The 19,872-nt window shown below is 39.4% G+C and overlaps 1 protein-coding gene and 1 pseudogene across 3 annotated transcripts in view; both read left to right on the top strand.

Annotated features, from left to right (window-relative positions):
• TEC (tec protein tyrosine kinase) overlaps positions 1-19,872 on the top strand; it is a 143,002-nt gene that overhangs the window by 59,394 nt on the left and 63,736 nt on the right. The gene's annotated exons all lie outside the window — the stretch shown is intronic.
• On the top strand, positions 14,441-14,941 carry LOC112835435 (eukaryotic translation initiation factor 1 pseudogene; annotated as a pseudogene).

Genomic DNA, 19,872 nt, shown 5'->3' with positions numbered 1-19,872 from the left:
CACTTAGCTCATGTTTCTGCATATTCTAATGAACTGATACGAGATCTTCTTGGCATTGATGTCGTTTGATCTTACTCAGAATAATAAACAGAACATAGGACCTGGAGTGGGGGGGGGTTGGTAAGTGATCTTGTTCTCTGGTCGGGGAACTAAATGACACGTGGGTTAGACCCCCTGCCATGCCAGGCAGAGCTCCGTGTGGAATTGAGATGGAATTCAGGGAAGAGCCGGGCTGGAGCTTAATCAGGAAAAAGGTCTATTAAATAATGGTGAGGAAACAAGGAATGGAGAGATTTCTAGATGGTGAGATTTGGAATAAAAAAATTCAAGTAGTATGTAAATCTACAGTTATTAGCTAAGAAACCAGGAACTTTTAAATTTATTTTTTATTTTATTTTATTTTTTTTTGAAGATTGTATTTATTTGACAAAGACAGAAAGAGAGCACAAGCAGGCGGAGGGGGAGGGAGAAGCAGGCTCCTGGGATCCTGGGCCAGGACCCTGGGATCATGACCTGAGCCGAAGGCAGACGCTTAACCAAGAGAGCCACCCAGGCACCCCAGGAACTTTTTAAAATTGGACTTTGGTACTACTAATTTGGTTCATTTGTTGTCTGTAATACTGCTCCAGTATGGAAACTGGCGAATAGTTTATAAAGTTGAGGAGTAGGGAGACTGGTTTTTATCCTCAAGGCTGTCCCCAAGTTTGGTAATTCACTAGGAGAATTCAGAGTACTTGGCTTATAGTTGTCTTTATGGCTATGATTTGTGACTGTGGAAGGAGACAGAACTAAACTGGCAAAGGGAAAAGGCACATGGGCAGATTTCTATAGGAAACGTTGTACAAGCTTGCAAGAGCCTTTTTTCAGTGGAATCTTCAAAAGGTGTGCAAAATTCTTCTAGCATTCAATTGTGACAATTATGAAATGTTGTCTACCAGGGAAGCACATTAGAGGCTCAGCACCCAAGGTTTTTGTTGGAGGCTGGTCACATAGGCACCTTCTCTCAATCATGTACCAAAATTCCAGACTCCAGAAGGAAAATAGGTGTTCAGCATAAACCATATTGTTTGTACAAACAGCTTAGGCACAATGAGCTCTTTTTATCAGTGCTAGGAATAGTAGGACCCCCTCAAAGTCCAAGTTCCCAGATGCCAGTCAAGGGTCAGCCTAGGGTGCCTGGGAGGCTCAGTTGGTTAAGCGTCTGCCTTCGGCTCAGGTCATGATCCTGGAGTCCCGGGATGGAGTCCCGCATTGGGCTCCCTGCTTGGCAGAGAGTCTGCTTCTCCCTCTGACCCAACCCCCTCTCATGCTCTCTCTCTCTCTCTCTCTCTCTCATTCTTTCTTTCAAAAAAAAAAAAAAAGGGTCAGCCTAGTAAGCAGGGCTTTCTCAGGTAGCAGTCTCTTAGGACCATTGTCTGCACTTTAGTAGTAATAGTGACACAAATTATTGAGTATCACATATAGGCCAGGCACTGTGCTAAGTACTTTATGTACATTATTTCCTATATTCTTCAAAACAAACATCTTATTAGTGCCCCCACTTAAAAAATGAGTGACACAAGCCTTAGAAAGTTTAAAAACTTGTACAAAATCATTCATTAGTGAATTGCAGTGCTATTTCTTTGAAACCTATCTTTGGAACAACCTTGATACTCCAGAAAATTAGAAAAAAAAATCTATTAGATTTCTCTGCAACACAGATAAAGCTTTATTTTAAAGCTTTTGAGAATATTTTTTTAAGATTTTTGAGTGGGGGGAGGGGCAGAGAGAGAGAGAGAGTCTCAATCAGACTCTGCGCTGAGTGCGGAGCCTGATGTGGGGCTTGATCTTACGACCCTGAGATCATGACGTGAGCTGAAATCAAGAGTCAGATGCTTAATCACCCAGGCACCTGAGAATATTTTTTATTTACTACTTTCAGTTAAGATTTTTATTTTTATTTGTCAGAGAGAGAGAGAGAGAGAGCGCGCGCGCATGCACAAGCAGGGGGAGTGGCAGGCAGAGGGAGAAGCAGGCTCCCTGCTGAGCAGGGAGCCTGATGCGGGGACTCGATCCCAAGACCCTGGGATCATGACCTGAGCCGAAGGCAGATGCTTAACTGACTGAGTCACCCAGGCATCCCTCAGTTATGATTTTTAAAAAAAATTTCTTTTTGGCAGAAGAAAATTAGCACTAGGCAGGATTTTTGTCCTGGTTCTGCCATTATTTAATTGGACTTTATAAAACAATATTCTCCAACCCATATATCTCTTGACACTCTTAACTCCTCCTTTGTCATTTCTATTTTAACCCAGTACACATCCAATCTTTTACCTAATGCCTTGAATTCTCCTTCCTTTAGTTACAACCTTATTGTGGTTCCTAACTCCATTCTCTTGATGGATTACTTTCCTATTTGATTCTACTCTTGGACCTTAGTATTTTATTTATGCAGCCATAATGAGGATATTCAAAACCTGTAGCTTTGTATCTTCTCTAGGATCAAGTAAAAACTCCTTAGCTTGGAATACAAGTTACTTGATACCATTTTTCCTTCTCTTCCCTCTTTGCTTCCTCCACCTCCTGCTGTGTCTTCTATGTACAGTCACTCTTTCATATTGTGCCTTTCTTAATATTGTTCAGTCTACTTGGAGTGATACATTCCTCTACCAGCCTGTGAGGATCCATCTGTCCTTCCCACTATATTTTATACATCAAAAATGTGTTGAGTGCCTAGCAAATACTCAATTTTTCTTTTCTTTTTTTTTTTTTTTAAGATTTTATTTATTTATTTTTGAGAGAGAGAGGAGAGAGAACACAAGCAGGGGGTGGCAGGCAGAGGGAGAGGGAGAAGCAGGCTTCCTGCTGAGCAGGGAGCCCAATGTGAGACTATCCCAGGACTCTGGGATCATGACCTGAGCTGAAGGCAGACGCTTAACTGACTGAGCCATCCAGGTGCCCGATATTCATCTTTTCTGACTCACCTCAGTGCCTACCTTCCCTGAAGCTTTTCCTGTATCCTCCAACCAAAGGTATAATCCCTACCCCACCTCAGCCCCCTGTGCCCTATACATGCTTTTGTTATTGGCTTGGTTAACCTGCCTTTATTTACATATCTGTGTCCCCCATTGCACTTTAAGCTCTTTGATGCCAGGGCTCATATCTTTTCCATTTTTGTATTTCTGAGGGTCTAGTGCAGAGCTGAGTACTCAGTACTGGCTGGATGGATCAAAGAAGGGATGGACAAGCTTCAAGCTTTAGAAGCAGGCAGGAAAGGTTTATCTTAAATGTACATCATGGACAACCACAAACGTTGTTATACTGCCTCCTATGTAGAAGAGTCCGGATCTGAGCTTCTCCTATAATGCCATAGGTGCTTCCTTGTTTTATTCAAACATCCTTTGTAATGAGATGCTTGGAATTTTAATCCTTTACCCAGGTTAACTGTCAGGATGGTGGAGGCAATCAGTTATAAGTATAATGACGCATGTTTCTTGAATACCCTGGTCAGCCTCCCATGTTTCTGTCTTTTGGGTCATATAGGGTTGTTCTCTTGACCAACCCTGGGAACCTGGAGACTCTTAGTGATAAAGGGATAAGAGCCCATTAAGGTTCTGAGATGATGTGATGTTTGTCTTTTAGTTATTTATCTTTAGATTAGGTAGACCTCCCAGTGGGAAGCATAGCTTTACAGGGTCTTTCTAATCACTATCTGAACATGTATAACTTCCAGCACTTCTTTGGATTCTGGGGAGTGGGTGTGGAGTAGAAAAAATAGGTCAATTGGAAGCATTTGCATCAGACTTTAGAGGTTACCAGGTAGTTAACCATCTTGTAAAAAGTGGAATGGCTCTAAATACTCCACAGATAGAATAGTGGTTAGTGTACTAGGGCGTGGGTTTTTTTTTTTGGCTTTGAAAATTCTCAACTATATTATCCAATGAAAACTCATTTTCTTATTGGCTATTGAGTTTCCTTGTTTCTGAAATTAGGTTGTATCAGCTCCTTGTCTTGTGTCTCAGTTTCCTTTATTGTGTGTCTTCTCCCCACTTCTTCACTCATATCTGTTTTTCTTATCCTTCTGTCCTGGATCTGAATTTCCTCATCGTGAATTACGTTAAAGGGCCAAGATGCAGGTCTGAAGTCCTAGGGTCTGATTTACCTCCTTAATTTGCCAAATTAATCTATTTTCATATAATAATATTCACTATTTTTTTTTCTCTAGGAAGTGCAAACCTATTTAAGACAGAAGAGGGGGAGAATACCATTCCTAAAATTTTCTGGCTAACTTTATTTTGCCATAGTTTCAACTTACAGAAAAGTTGGAAGAATAGTACAAGGAATTCTCAAGTAACCTTTACTCAGATTCACAGATTTTCTCTAGCTGCCCCCTTTGCTCTGTCATTCTCTTGGTCTCTGTCTTTCTCTTCCATTGCATGTTGTTTTCTGAACTATTTGAGAGAAAGTTGTAGACGTTGCTCCTTTTACCACTAAAAAGGTCTTTGTGTATTGTCTAGGAACAAGGCCATTCTTTTCTATAACCACAGTGTGATGATCAATGTTGGGACCGTTAACACTGATACAACACTATTACGGAATCCAGAGTCCGTGGTCAAATTTTGTTCATTATGCCACTGATGAATTCATACCTATTTCTCAACCTCCTTCCCTTGCCAAGTCTGGGATCTCATCCTGGGTTATGTATTGCATTTGGTTGGTCAAGACATAAAGTTTTTAAATGTCCATGGTGCAAGCAGGAGAAATGTATAGAAGAGATGCTATTTTTTGTTACATACTATAAAATGCCAACTATCTTATGAATATTCGGTGATTGTGTGTGAATGTCCACAAACATGAAGTCAGATTTAAAAACCATTATAGTCTGTTCTCCTTTTTCTCATTCTCATGGTCATCATTAGGAGCTGAATATCCCCCTCCTGCCAAAGAAACTATTTTAGCTTGGTCTGCTGGGATGAGTAAAAATCGCTTATTCCTGTTTCCGTACCCTCCTCCCACCTTCAGTGTAAATGGAGAGGGAGTTTAATCAAAGGTGTGGTCCTCATGCTACTTAAAAGTAGAAATAATAAAAATAGTTTAGATCTTGCAAAACACTCCTGGATCTGGCTGTGATAGCTGTTTTTATTTATTGATTATTTGTATTATGATGAGACAAAGAGTATAAGGAAAATCAGTATTTTTGGTCAGAAATGGCATTACCAGTTTATTTTATTTGTAGACTTAGCTCTCAGCGGGGTGCCTGGGTGGCACAGTTGTTAAGTGTCTGACTCTTGGTTTTGGCTCAGGTTATGATCTCAGGGTCATAGGATCAGGCTCCACGCCGGCTCAGTGCAGTGTCTGCTGGAGATTCTCTCTCTCCCTCTCCTTCTGCCCCTCCCCGGCCATACATGCTCTCTCCCTCTTTAAAATAAAGAAATCTTAAAAAAAGACTTCGCTCTCAGCAATTTTTAGTGATATCAAAAAGTCAAATTTCCCTCAAAGTTTTATTTAGCAATTTTTCCACTGAATATATTCAAAAGACTGTACCATAGATACCGAAGGCAGTTAGGAAAAGACCAGTTCCCAGAATGTTTGGAAATGGCATCGCTGTTGAAATAAACAGTGTTTCTCCTTACTTTTGTTTTCCCACCTGTCTATCTGGAAAGAAATTTCTCTTAATTGGAAATGTGTGAAACTTGTTGCAGTTTTTGAAAAAAAGAACTATGTTTGACATCATGATTTTTGTAACATGTGAGTTTTATTTTTCTCTGTTGCATCGCGACCTACTGGGTTGGAGATTCTCAGAAGTCTTTGAAGCTACTTCTGTAATTAGTAGTTTCTTGGAAGTGTTTGTTGGTGAAGATAGGTATGATAGCACTTTTCCTGAGGGACACTTAAAGAGACCAAATTATATGTGTGGAGGAAGCTTTGGTGGCAAAAGTGTAGATTCTACAGATTTTAGGGGGTGGTGGAGGTTGGGGAACGGTTGGAGACCTCCACTTGGCCAAGGGTTGGAGTATGAGCAATGCTGGGCAGGGAGTGCCCATTCCATACAGTGGGATCAGCATGTGCAAAGGCCCTGGGGGTGTAAGGGGATTTGGTGTGTTTGTGGAACTGTTCTGTTCTGGACCTATATAGATTTCTGTAACTGACAATTGCCCATACATACAAGGGGATAATTAATTTGTTAGTAGTAAAGAAGAATTATTTAATTATATTTTATTTTATTTTTTTAGAGTTACACCATTTTAGAGCTTGAAGGTATTATAAAGAATGACCCCCAAGTTTTTCACTTGTGGGAACTGAGGGTAAGGAGACAATTGCTCGAGTTCAGTCAGTAAGCTGCTTGCTAAACCTGGGCTAAAACTCAGATCTGAATGTTCCTGAGTTAGCCTCTGTACTGCCTTAATTCCGGGAAGGATGTGTTTGGGTTGCTCAAGTGGGTGAGAGCACTTACACAGCTGTTACAATATGGTGAGTCACGGAATAGACACCATCTAGTGACTGGGCCCTTTGCTGAAAAACACTATCACTTCTCGGCCTGTGCAGCTTTGCTCTTGTTGCATGTAATGGTTTCCTGCCATTTATCTCTACTTCTCCCCTCCCTCCACATATCAGTTATAAGTGTCTTGACCATTTAAAATGACTGTTAAATTTATTTGTATTTTTATGATTATAGTCTTTTTTTTTCTCATGAACTACGTAATTATCTCCTTGAGGGCAAAGTTTGTTGCCTCATAATTGAAACATATCATACAATGCCTTGCACCCATTATTAGGCTCTCAAAAAAGTTTTTGTTGGCAATAATTATGATGGTGGTGGTCAGTTAGTGTTTTGGGGAAGTAGAAAGATCTTTAGAGACATTGTGATAGTTACTTCTCATGCCATTTTGTTTCTTTTTTTTTCTTAAAGGAGATGCATTATTTAAGTTTAGAAACAAAACTGCATTCTTATTTGATATTTATTAGTGTTATCCTCTCCCCCCAAACTAAAATGTGGATATTATTTGAAACAACTAGAGCCTGAACTGTCAGAAGAAATCATACAGCAATCTGAGAAAGTGAAACTGCACGTCGAGTTGTTTCTGGGTTGTTTAGGACATGCTGTCTTAGCCATTGGTTGATGCTGATCAGGTGCACGAAGAGAATTATCTGCAGAAGGGAGCTTAGAAACACCTGTGTTATTCAGCAGGTGATTCTGACTATTAGGAGAACTCCTCCCGTTATTGGCCTTTAGGTTTTGTGAACACACTGTACTTCTGAGATAAAATATTGAAGTTTGCTGATTGCTACTTCAGATAACTAAAAACATTGTTATAGTCTTATTACTAAAGCTCATTCACCTTTTTAATTTTTGATCAGAGAGAATTGTCTGTAATACTTGCATGATTCCACATTACTAAACACCTAAAATGAAAAATTGCACCAAATATAGTTATTAATAAAATTCAATGAGTAAGTAAGAGACTTAAATGAAATCTCTAGTAAAAAATAGAATTCTAGGAATTCCCCCTTGCCCCACTTATCCTGTTGTATGAGAAAACTTTTTTCCATTCTATCTTTATTCCACGTAACCACATAGGTATAGCTATTCCTTAATTTTACTTGCCACAGCAAAAAAGGAACATGGATAGGTATAATTCCCTGCTCACGAGATTGTAACTGAAATTTTTCTCATTTTAGAGGAATATGTAAATTACATATAGAATTGTATATTTATAAATTATATATAGAATTATATGTTATAGAATTTCTAAATCATAAAAAATTATAGATTTATTAAATATTTATTAATATGATATTTATTTCCTGGCAGAAGAGAGGCCACGAGTCCATACATTTTTATTTGTTATGTGGGACTCCCATCTCTTGTTTTAGTTTATTCAGTATTTGTACAACAAAGACTTACTGAGTATGTATTGTATGATAGAGATGGAGGAATTAAAAGATACATGATTCTGGCTTTGTTAAGCTTACAGTCTGGTTAAACTGTAGTTCGACTTTTATGGGTTCATGATGACAGACTTTTTTTTTTTTAAGATTTTATTTATTTATTTGACAGAGAAAGACACAGTGAGAGGGAACACAAGCAGGGGGAGAGGGAGAAGCAGGCTTCCTGCGGAGCAGGGAGCCTGAAGGTGGGACTCGATCCCAGGACACTAGGATCATAACCTGAGCTGAAGGCAGACGCTTAACCGACTGAGCCACCCAGGCGCCCCGATGACAGACTTCCTTACGCTGCATCTACTCTACAGTGGAGCTGGAGTTCTCACCCTTGTGCTCCACTGTTGTATGCCCTCCTCGCCTGTGACTCTTGAACTTGACTTCCCCTTGGATTTCCACGTGTAAATGGCGTGGTTGCACATATAGGATTTCAAGGTTTCCTTCTGTTCTTCAATTTTACTTAGTTTAGATTTCATGAAAGTACAAGGGTTTTGCATGTGTACTTCCAATGCTCTGTTCTCTGTAGCATCTCCGTCAAGTGTATCTGTAGGTAACCAACACATTTATCCACCACTTATTTTATAAGTGAGGAAACTGGGGGACAAAGTCAGGTTGCCTTCTCTGAATTGACATCCCATTTGACTAGGTGAACCAAGATGTCTTATCTTTCTGGCTAATGTGCTATCTGTTAAACCACATTGTGCTACTGACCGCAAAGGGCTACTTCCTTAAACATAACTCCACTGACCACCTACATCGTTTCCTTCCTCCTTCCCTGCTTTGGCTTTATGTATCAGACCTTGAAAAGGGAGTTCTTTTAACATCGTTGGTTTGTGTTTCTTTTTTCCTCACTGCCCCCCTAGGAGGTGGTCCTACCCGTGCAAGTAAATTTGAGTTTGTGGAAGAGAGACCTGCGGGAAGGAAATATTTCTGGGAGTGGTTATATGAAAGAGGTTGAAAACGGTTATACTTAGATGGTAACTCTTAAGAACTTTAAAGTGGGTTTGGTAAAATAGTTCATTTCAGAAATACTTGAAATTGTTCTTCACAGAAAAAACTCACAAGTAATTCAATTCAGCATGAATTTATTCATGTTCATAGTCAATCCCAACAGGAGAGACCAGTGTCACAGCTGAAAAGGACACCCTATAAAGCTTCTATAATATATTATTAAGTTTGTTTTTTAACATTTTTTACAAGAGTAAAGTAAGTAGATTTTTAGGTTAATTCAGCCCTGACTAGGATTGATTATGGTCCATCATCAAAAGAAATGGTAGAGATTTGAATTTTCTTAGAAAAAGAGGAGTAGCTTTATGCTAAAGATCCAATATATAATTCAGATTTTTTTTAAAACAGGGTCATTCCTTTATTTTCAGATGTCACATTTAATCACTTTCTAAGGATAGAGGTTGTGACTGAAATACCTGCAGGAAACAAAACCAACATCCACTGGATGAAAAAGTGTTTTCTAAGGTTCTGGAATCAGTTATCAGCAATTTTCTGTTCCCTCTTAATTATACGGAACTTCAGTCATGGTCTACAGCCCATTTCCAAATTAATAGAATTTTTGTGCATTCGAGTGTGAGAGATTAAGACTATGAACTCTGGAACCAGATTACCTGGGTTCAGTGTGTTACTTTTTAGCTGCATGACCTTGGACAAGTTACCTAACCTCTGCCTCATTTTCCTCATTTTCAAACTGGGGAGAAAGTAGTACCTCCCTCAAAGGTTTTGATGAGGAGTGAATGGATCACTGTATGTGAAGTGGTCAGAATAGCCCCTTGCATATAGTAAGTGCCATATGATCACCAGTGGTTGCTGTAATAGCTACACACATGAGGTATGTTGCACGATCACCCACTTTTGTCTTTTTTTGTGTTTCAGGGTTTTTGCTCTTGCATCTGGCTTTTGCCAGATCTAGACATTGTTGCAATAAGCATAGCTGTGTCATTCTCCTAGTATCGCAGGGGATCCACTCTCTAAATCGATCTCTGTTGCTTGCAGTCAGTTGCATTCTGGGCTTGTGGTAACTGGTGGAAACGTGTACCTCAGAGTAGGGCGGTTTCACGTTCCAGGCATCTCTGAGCCCGTGCTGATAGAACTCTTGTTGGGGAGCCTCTGCTGTGAATGTTTTCCTCTGACATTTGTCCATGGGGCACGTGGCAGGGTACTGGTTGTGGGAAATGGGCTGTTCCTTCAGTCTGGCATTCTCATACACCAGAGGTGGATCTACTATGAAGTGAAAGAAAAGTAAGCACTAGAGACTTCATTCCAGAGCCCTTTCTCAGGTTCTTGGAACGACCCTGGCGGTTTTGTGTTCCTAATTTTGCATTTAAAAAAAAAAGTCTTCTTAAAGTGTGTAAGCTGCAGGCCATTCAAAACCAGGGTCTGTTTCTGTGGAGCACAGAAGACTTGATTTGTTCTAATATCTGACAATATGTATGAATTCTGCCGGTGAGATACATACAGGCATCTCTGCTGTACAATAGCCAAGAAACAAGCACGTTTCTTTCTTTCTTTCTTTTTGTTCATTCATTCATTTATTCATCATTCAACACATACTTATTATTGAACATAGAGAATACCCAGGTAGTCCTATTTCTGTGTATTGCTGGATTCATCAGTTCACTCATGTAATGAGTGTTTATTGAGCATCGACTCCAGGCCAGGCATTGGGGTCTTGAGTGGCACAGTCAGGGTCTTTCCTCATCTGGGGTTTACTTCCTCCTCCAGGGCCCAAAGGGAGTCTACCACGGGCTTGATCTTCTGAAACAAGCACATTTCTAATTGGCTTATGTTCTTAAAAGTCCTTTCAAGAGCAAAGTGATATATGTCTATTTCTGTTACATTTCTTTTTAATACTTTCAGAGTTGTTTTTAAAAGTACCATACTTTTCATGTTAAACGAATTCCCAAGTGTTTTACGGTTAGAGTTACTCTTGTGAATAGGTTTTCATAGTATGTTTGTTTTAATTAGATGTTGTTAATATATAATCATGCTCTTGATCTTCACAAATCTATTGTGTAACCAACCAGTATACTAGGCTATTTCTAAATATGACATAGAGATGCAACTTTCTCTTACCAACTTTGCTATAAAAGGGTTGTTTTCTGTTAAATTTAATTCAAATCATGAGAAGAAAACAATTTTTATTTATTTATTTTTTTAAAAGATTTTATTTATTTGACAGAGAGAGACACAGCGAGAGAAGGAACACAAGCAGGGGGAGTGGGAGAGGGAGAAGCAGGCTTCCCACGGAGCAGGGAGCCCGATGCGGGACTCGATCCCAGGACCCTGGGATCATGACCTGAGCTGAAGGCAGACGCTTAACGACTGAGCCACCCAGGCACCCCAGAAGAAAACAATTTTTAAAAAAAGTTAACAAAAATAAAAGCATTTTAAATTCAAAGTAGGAATATACAAAAGAGTGGGGTTAAATATTTCTTTGCTGAGAAAGTTATAAACTGTGTGTGCTGGAGGGAAGTATTCATGGGGGATGGTAGAAGAACGTACGTAACCAGTAAGAGTGAACCTTCTGAATCGACTGAAATATAAAATTTAAAAGCAGAGAAATCTAGATTTGTAATTCATAATCACTACCAACTGGTGGGGTAATAAGGTTCAAACCCAGGCCATTTGACTTGGCAGTTCCCTAGGCACCTCTACCCTACTTTACTAGCCGGAAAAAAAAAAAATTCTTTTTGCTTGAATCAATTAATTTAACAAAAATATTTTAAGTGCCTATTTTGTGGCAGATATTGTTCTAGGCTCTGAGGACACAAAAAAGTATATAAAGCAAATGTCCTGTTTTCATGGACTTATATTTTAGAGGAGAAGGACAGACAGCATATAGATGAGCCAATACACATCTCCCACCTTGATGAAAAGCAAAGCAGGATGGGAGGGGTTGGGGCCTTGCATGCTTGTTTGTTTTTTTGGTTTGTCTGCTTGTTTTTGGGTTTTTTTTTTTTGGTAGGTGGGGGTGGGGAATGGAGATTTTAAGAAGAAAGAGGCAGGCCTTCTGGAAACCTTGGGGGAGGGAAGCCAGGAATGCAAGGTCTCAAGAGGGGCAGCAGGTGCTTCCTTATCAAGGAACAGCAGAGAGGCCGAGGGGCTGAAATGGAAGGGGGGAGGGGTGGAGCGGCGTATGTTTGGGCGATGAGGCCAGAGACCTGGGCAAGATCACGCATGGACGGCTTTGTGGGCCATGGAAAAGACTTTGTGTGTTTTTTTTTTTTTTTTTTTTTTAATGTGATAGGAAGATTTTAGTGGGTTGTAAGTGGGCAGTCACAAAATTTGGCCTTTGCACATCAAGACACTGGGGCACAGTGGAACATGAAATGGCAGAGAGAAGGTTCAAGGTTTAGTTTTGGCTCTGCTAGCCAGTTTGACCTTGGGGAGGTCATTAATCCAGTCAGTGCCCCAGTTTCTACCTTAAAAGGAGGAAATTGGATTTATGCAAATAATTCACGGGAATCTTTTTCATGGCCACATGTGATTCTTAGATCTTAAAGTAGTTATTAATGTCCACATATATTGGCAGTGGTTGTTGGCTGTGGGGAATAGGAGACCCTCCCCTCCTTGCTTTCTGCTCAGACTTTGGAACTTCCCTGTTCTCAGCCTTGAGCCTCACCCCTGCCTCTGAGCAGCCATGTTCTGGTGTGTGGGTAGTGGTGTTTCACTGTTTTTTCAACCTGCATTTCTTTGATTACTACAGAGGATGAGCAAGTCTGCATATTTTCAGTGTCCATTGGCATTTACTCCCTGTTGAAGTGCCCATTTAGATATTTTTCCTCCTTTTTTCTTTCTTTTTTTAAAAAAAATATTTTATTTGTTTATTTGTCAGAGAGAAATTGAGAGCTGGAGCAGGGGGAGTGGGCAGAGGGAGAAGCAGGCTCCCTGCCAAGCAAGGAGCCTGATGTGGAACTCGATCCCAGGACCCTGGGATCATGACCTGGGCTGAAGGCAGACCTTAACCGACTGAACCATCCAGGCGTCCCCCTCCTTTTTCAAATTCGGTTTTCTACCCTTTCTTATTTATTTTTAAAAGCTATAACATAGGGGCGCCTGGGTGGCTCAGTTGGTTAAGGGTCTGCCTTTGGCTCAGGTTATGATCCTGGGGTCCTGGGATTGAGCCCCACATCGGGCTCCCTGCTCTCTCTCCCACTCCCCCTGCTTGTGTTCCCTCTCTCACTGTGTCTCTCTATGTCAAATAAATAAACAAAATCTTAAAAAAAAAAGATATATGTGTTCTGAATCAAACTCCTTGTTCATATATGCTTTGCAGATACTTGTTTGCACTTTGTGGCTTGTTTTTTAATTCTCCTAATGCTTTTTTTTTGCTTATTGTGGTAAAATACAGATAAAACTTCCACTGTAACCATTTTATTTTATTTTATTTTATTTATTTTATTAAAGATTTTATTTATTTATTTGACAGAGAGAGAGACAGTGAGAGAGGGAACACAAGCAGGGGGAGTGGGAGAAGGAGAAGCAGGCTTCCGGCTGAGCAGGAAGCCCGATGTGGGGCTCGATCCCAGGACCCTGGGATCATGACCTGAGCCGAAGGCAGACGCCCAACGACTGAGCCACCCAGGCGCCCCCGGTTGTAACCATTTTAAACTGTACAGTTCAGTGGCAGTAAGTGCAATGATCATGTTGTGCTATAATCACCACTCTCTAGTTCCAAAGCTTTTCCTCACCCCAAACAGAAACCTTGAGAAAGTCCTGTATGCACATTGAGAAGAATGTGTATTCTGGTGCTTCTGGATGGAATCTTCTGTAAATATCTGTTAAGTCTGGGATGCCTGGGTGGCTGAGTCGGTTAAGCATCTGCCTTTGGCTCAGGTCATTATCCTAGGGTCTGGGAGCCTGCTTCTCCCTCTGCTGGCTGCTTCCCCTGCTTGTGCTCTCTCTCTCTCTCTCTTTTTCTTTCTCTCTCTGACAAATTTAAAAAAAAAATCTGTTAAGTTCATCTGGTCTAACGTGTCATTTAAGGCTGATATTTGCTTATTGATTTTCTGTCTGGATGCTCTATTCATTGATGCAAGCGGGGGTATTAAAGACCCCTAGTATTACTGTATTTCTGTATATTTCTACCTTTAAGTCTGTTAATATTTGCTTTATATATTTAGGTACTCCTATGTTGGGTGCATGAATATTTATAAATGTTATTCCTCTTGTTGGAATGACCCCTTTATTATTATGTAATGCCATTCTTTGATTCTCATTACAATCTTTGTTTTAAAATCTATTTTTTTTCTGAAGTAAGTGTAGCTACCCTAACATTCCTTTGGTTTCCGTTTGCATGTAACATCTTTTTCCATCCCTTCACTTTCAGTCTGTTTGTGTCTTTACATCTAGAATGAGTCTCTTGGCCCCAGTCACTGAACCACTTCTGAGGACTCAGCGGTACCCCGCTTAAGCCCCCTTGCTTCCTGATGCTCCTTCCCCTGTGCCTGCCTTCTCCCTCCACTGCCTTCTGCAGGCCATTTCCACCCAGGAAAAGGAATCGTATCTTATGTCTGTTATCGGGAACCTCCACTCTTTTCAACCCATTTGCTGATGCAAGTAAGGGTGATGATCTGCTTCCTGCTGGCACTGAGGATTATATCCATATAAGAATCAACAGAGAACCAGCAGGAAGACCCTTACTGCTGTCCAACGGATCGCTGATGATTATGATAAAAAGAAGCTAGGAAGGCGTTTAAGAAGAAATTTGTTTGTAATGGTACTATAATTGAATATCCAGAGTATGGAGAAGTATTTCAGCTACAGGGTGACCAGTGCAAGAACATATGCCAATTCAGAGAGATTGGACTGGCTGAGGACGACCAGCTGGAGGTTCATGGTTTTAAGTGCTTTTGGCTCACTGAAGCTTAAGTGAGGATTTCCTTGAAATGAGTAGAATTTCCCTTCTGTCTCTTGTTACAAGTTTAAAAACCTCACAGCTTGTGTGATGTAACCATTTGGGATCTGCTTTTAACTTGGACTAGTGTAACTCCTTCATGCAATAAACTGAAAAGAACCAAAAGGAAAAAAAAATGTCTCTTATAGGCAGCCTATATGTAGGTCTTGTTTTTTATTTTTATTTTTTTTAATACCTATAGCCACTCAGTGTCTTTTGATTGGAGAATTTAGTTCATTTACATTTGAAGTAATTATTGATAGCTCTGTATTTATTGCCATTTTATTAATTGTTTTCTGGCTGTTTTTGTAGTTCCTTTTCTGTTCCCTTTTTTTTCGCTTGTTCTCTGTCTTTTGATGATTTTCTTTAATGGTATATTTATGTTCCTTTGTCTCTATCTTTTTTGTATTTACTGTAGGTTTTTGCATTGTGATTATCATGAGATGTACATATAACAACTTATATATTTTAAATTGATAACTTAAGTTTGATCACATTCTAAAACTCTACATTTTTAGTCTTCTCCCATGCGTTATGTTTTTGATGTCACATTTTACTCTTATGTATCCCTTACTAATAATTGTAATCCTAGTTATTTTTACTACTCTTGTCTTTTAATCTTCATACTACATTTGTAAGTGATTAACCCACTACGTTTACTGTATATTTACCTTTCCAGTGAGATTTATTCTTTCGTGTTTTCTTGTTCCTAATTAGTACCCTTTCTTTTCTGTTCAAAGATGTTCCTTTAACATTTTTTTTTATTGAAGATTTTATTTATTTATCTGAGAGAGAGAGAGAGCATGGGAGAGGGGAGGTCAGAGGGAGAAGCAGACTCCCCGCCGAGCAGGGAGCCCGATGTGGGACTCGATCCTGGGACTCCAGGATCATGACCTGATCTGAAGGCAGTCGCTTAACCAACTGAGCCACCCAGGCGCCCACCTTTAACATTTCTTGTAAAGCCATGGGGCACCTGGGTGGCTTAGTCGGTTGAGCAGCTGACTCTTGATTTCACCTCAGATCGTGGTATCAGGTTCCTGGGATCAAGCCCCATGTGGGGTGCGTACTCAGTGGGGAGTCTGCTTGGGATTCTCTCTCTCCCTCTTCCTCTACCCCTCCCCCTGCTCTCTCTTTCTCTCAAAGAAATAATTAAATGTTAAAAAAAACCCACACTTCTTGTAAGGCCTGTTTAGTGGTGATGAACTTGTTTGGCTTTTCTTATGTGAAAAACTCTATCTCTCCTTTAATTCTGAATAACTTTGTTGGGTAGAATATTCTTGGTTGGACATTTTTTTCTTTCAGCTCTCTGATTTTATTGTGCCACTCTCTTATGGACTGTAAAGTTTCTGCTGAAAAATCTGATAGTCTCATTGGACTTCCCTTGTATGTGACAAATTTTTTTTTTCTTGCTGCTTTTAGATTCTTTCCTTGTCTTTAACTTTTGATATTTTAATTAGAATGTATCTTGGTTTGGGTCTCTTTGGGTTCATCTTATTGAACTCTAGTCTTCCTGGCTCTTGATACCTGTTTCACTTCCCATATTAGGGGAGTTTTCAGCCATTATTTCTTTAAATAAGATTCTGCCCCTTTCTCTCTCACTCCTCCTGGGATCCCTATAATGTGAATGTTAGTCTGTTTGATATTGTTCCATAAGTCCCTTGAGCTGTCTTCACTTTATTTAAATTCTTTTTTTCTTTTGGCTGCTCTGATAGGGTGACTTCTACTGCCTTTTCTTTGAGTTCACTGATGTTTTCTTCTGCTTCATCTAGTCTGCTGTTGAACCCCTCTAGTGTATTTCTCAGTTCAGTTATTGTATTCTTCAGCTCTGTGACTTCCACTTGATATTTTTGTATATTTCTTATCTCCTTTGTTGAAGTTCTCACTGGGTTCATCCATTTTTCTCCCAGTTCAATGGGCATCTTTATAACCATTACTTTGAATTCTTTATCAGGTAAATTACTTACCTCTATTTTAGTAAGGCTTTTTTTTAGTTTTTATCTTGTTCTTTAATTGGGAACATATTCCTCTGTTTCTTCATTTTTCTTGACTCTCTGTTTTGGTTTCTATGCAGTAGGTGCAACACCCACCTTTCCCAGGTCTAAAGGAATGGTCTCATGTAGGACATGAACTTTGTCATTCAACCTTGCTCTAGATCTTGTTTGTGCTTGCCCAAGCAGCCTATGATATTTTTAATAGCTCCCAGTAGTTGAGGGTATGCCAAGACCTGTCACTATCCCACAGGGGAAGAGGATCTCAGCACTTAGATTTAGGATGATTGGAAGCCAGACCCATAGACAACAGCTTTTAAAAGTATGCAAATATACACAGTCCTATTGGACCATGAGCATAAGCCCCATTGGCCACCAGAGCCAGGCTATCTGGAGGTGTCCTTTGGGCAGCAGTTGCAAAAATGGGGACTCCATATGAGTATGTAAGTTATTTTCTTGGAGAAGTTTTTTTCTGGGATAGATCATGTGGTAGAAACAAGTCTAAATAAATTTAAGAGAATTAAAATCATTTCAAGCATCTTTTCTGATCACAGTGGTATGAAAGTAGTAATCAGTTATGTGAAGAAAACTGGAAAATTCACAAATATTAGGAGATTAAACAACATGCTACTGAACTACCAATGGGTCAAAGAAGAAATCAAAAGAGAAATAAAAAAATACATTGAGGCAAATGAAAATAAAAATATAACATACCAAAATTTATGGAATGCAACAAAAAAGTTCTGAGAAGGGAATACATAGTGATAAATGCATACCTCAAGAAGTCAGAAAGGTCTAAAATAAACAGCCTAACTTTATACCTCAAGGAACTAAAAAAAGAACAAATGAAGCCCAAAGTTAGAAGAAGGAAGGAAATAACAAAGATTAGAGCAGAAGTAAAGGAAATAGGGACTAAACAAGCAAAAAAAAAAAAAAAAAAAGATCAGTGAAGTTAAGAGCTGATTCTTTGAAAACATAAAATCAACAAAATGAGAAACAAAAGGGCTGTTAATAACTGACACCACAGAAATACAGAGGATCATAAGAAACTACTGTGAACCATTATATACCACCAAACTGAACAACTTAGAAGAAATTAATAAATTCCTAGAAACATACCCCCTACCAAGACTGAGTCATGATGAAATAGAAAATCTGAACAGACCAATTACTAGGAAGGAGATTGAATCAGTACTCAAAAACTTGTCAACAAACAAAAGCCCAGGACAAATTGGCTTTACTGATGAATTCTACCAAATATTCAAAGAAGATTTAATACCAACCCTTCTCAAACTCTTCTAAGAAATAAAAGAGAAAGGAATTCTTCCAAACTCATTTTATGAGGCCGCATTACCCTGGTATCAAAACCAGACAAGAATGTCACAAGAAAAGGGCGCCTGGGTGGCTTAGTTGGTTAAGCAGCTGCCTTCGGCTCAGGTCATGATCCCAGGGTCCTGGGACCGAGCCGCGTCGGACTCCTTGCTGGGCAGGGAGGCTGCTTCTCCCCTGCCTGCTGTTCCCCTTGCTTGTGCTTGCTCTCTCTCTCTCTGTCAAATAAATAAATAAAATCTTAAAAAAAAAAAGAATGTCACAAGAAAAGAAAATTACAGGGCAATATCCCTTATGAACATAGATGTAAAAATTCTCAACAAAGTATCAGTGCACTGAATTTAACAATATGTTAAAAGTATTATATGCCGTGATCAAGTGGAATATATTCTAGGGATTCAAAGATGGTTCAACATCTGCAAGTCAGTCGATGTGATATGCTACATTAACAAAATGATGGATAAAAATCATATAATCATCTCAATAGATGCAGAAAAAGAATTTGAGAAAATTCAAATTCCATTTATGATATAAACTCTCAACAGGGGTGCCTGGGTGGCTCAGTTGGTTAAGCGTCTGCCTTCGGCTCAAGTCACGATCTCAGGGTCCTGGGATCAAGCCCCACATTGGGCTCCCTGCCCAGCGGGGTGTCTGCTTCTCCCTCTGCCCCTCCCCACGCTCATGCTGTCTCTCAAATAAATAAATAAAATCTTAAAAAAAACCTCAACAAAGCAAATATGGGGGGAACATATCTCAACACAATAAAGGCCATATATGACAAGCTCACAGCTAACATCATACTCAGTAGTGAAAAGCTAAAAGCTTTTCATCTAATATCAGGAACAAGGCAAGGATGTCCACTCTCACCAGTATTACTCAACATAGTATTGGAAGTCCTAGCCAGACCAATTAGGCAAGAAAAAGAAATAAAAGACATGCAGATTGGAAAGGAAGAAATAAGATTATCACTATTTGCAGATGACATGACATTATATACAAAAGAACTCATGAAAAAACTGTTAGAACTAATAAATGAATTTAGTAAAGTTGTAGGACACAAAATCAATACAAAAAAATCTGTTGCATTTCTATACACTAATAAAAAACTCTCAGAGACATTAAGAAAATAATCCCATTTAAATTACATCAAAAAGAGGGGCACCTGGGTGGCTCAGTTGGTAAAGTGACTGCCTTTGGCTCAGGTCATGATCCTGGAGTCCCAGGATTGAGTCCCACATCAGGCTCCCTGCTCACCAGGGAGTCTGCTTCTCCCTCTGACCCTCTTCCCTCGTGCTCTCTATCTCTCATTCTCTCTCTCAAAAAATAAATAAAATCTTTAAAAAAAAATAAATAACATCAAAAAGAATAAAATTCCTAGGAATCAATTTCACCTGTTTGCTGAAAACTACAAGACATTAATGAAAGCAATTGAAGAAGAGACAAATAAATGGAAAGATATTCCATGATCCTGAATTGGAGGAATTAATATTGTTAAAATGTCTATACTGCCCAAAGTGATTTACAGATTCAGTGCAATTCCAATCAAAATTTCGATGGCATTCTTCACAGAAATGGAACAATCCTAAAATTTGTATGGAAACACAAAAGACTCCAGATAGCTAAAGCAATCTTGAGAAAGAAGAACAAAGCTGGAGGTATGACACTCCCTGATTCCAAACTATGTTACAAAGCTATAGTAATCAAAACAGTATGGTACAGGCATAAAAA

Source organism: Callorhinus ursinus, unplaced genomic scaffold (assembly GCF_003265705.2).
Source record: "Callorhinus ursinus isolate GAN/ISIS: 27379988/994484 unplaced genomic scaffold, GSC_fseal_2.0 scaffold4, whole genome shotgun sequence".
NCBI classification, from domain to species: Eukaryota; Metazoa; Chordata; class Mammalia; order Carnivora; family Otariidae; genus Callorhinus; species Callorhinus ursinus.
This window is presented reverse-complemented; position numbering and strand designations above follow the sequence as displayed.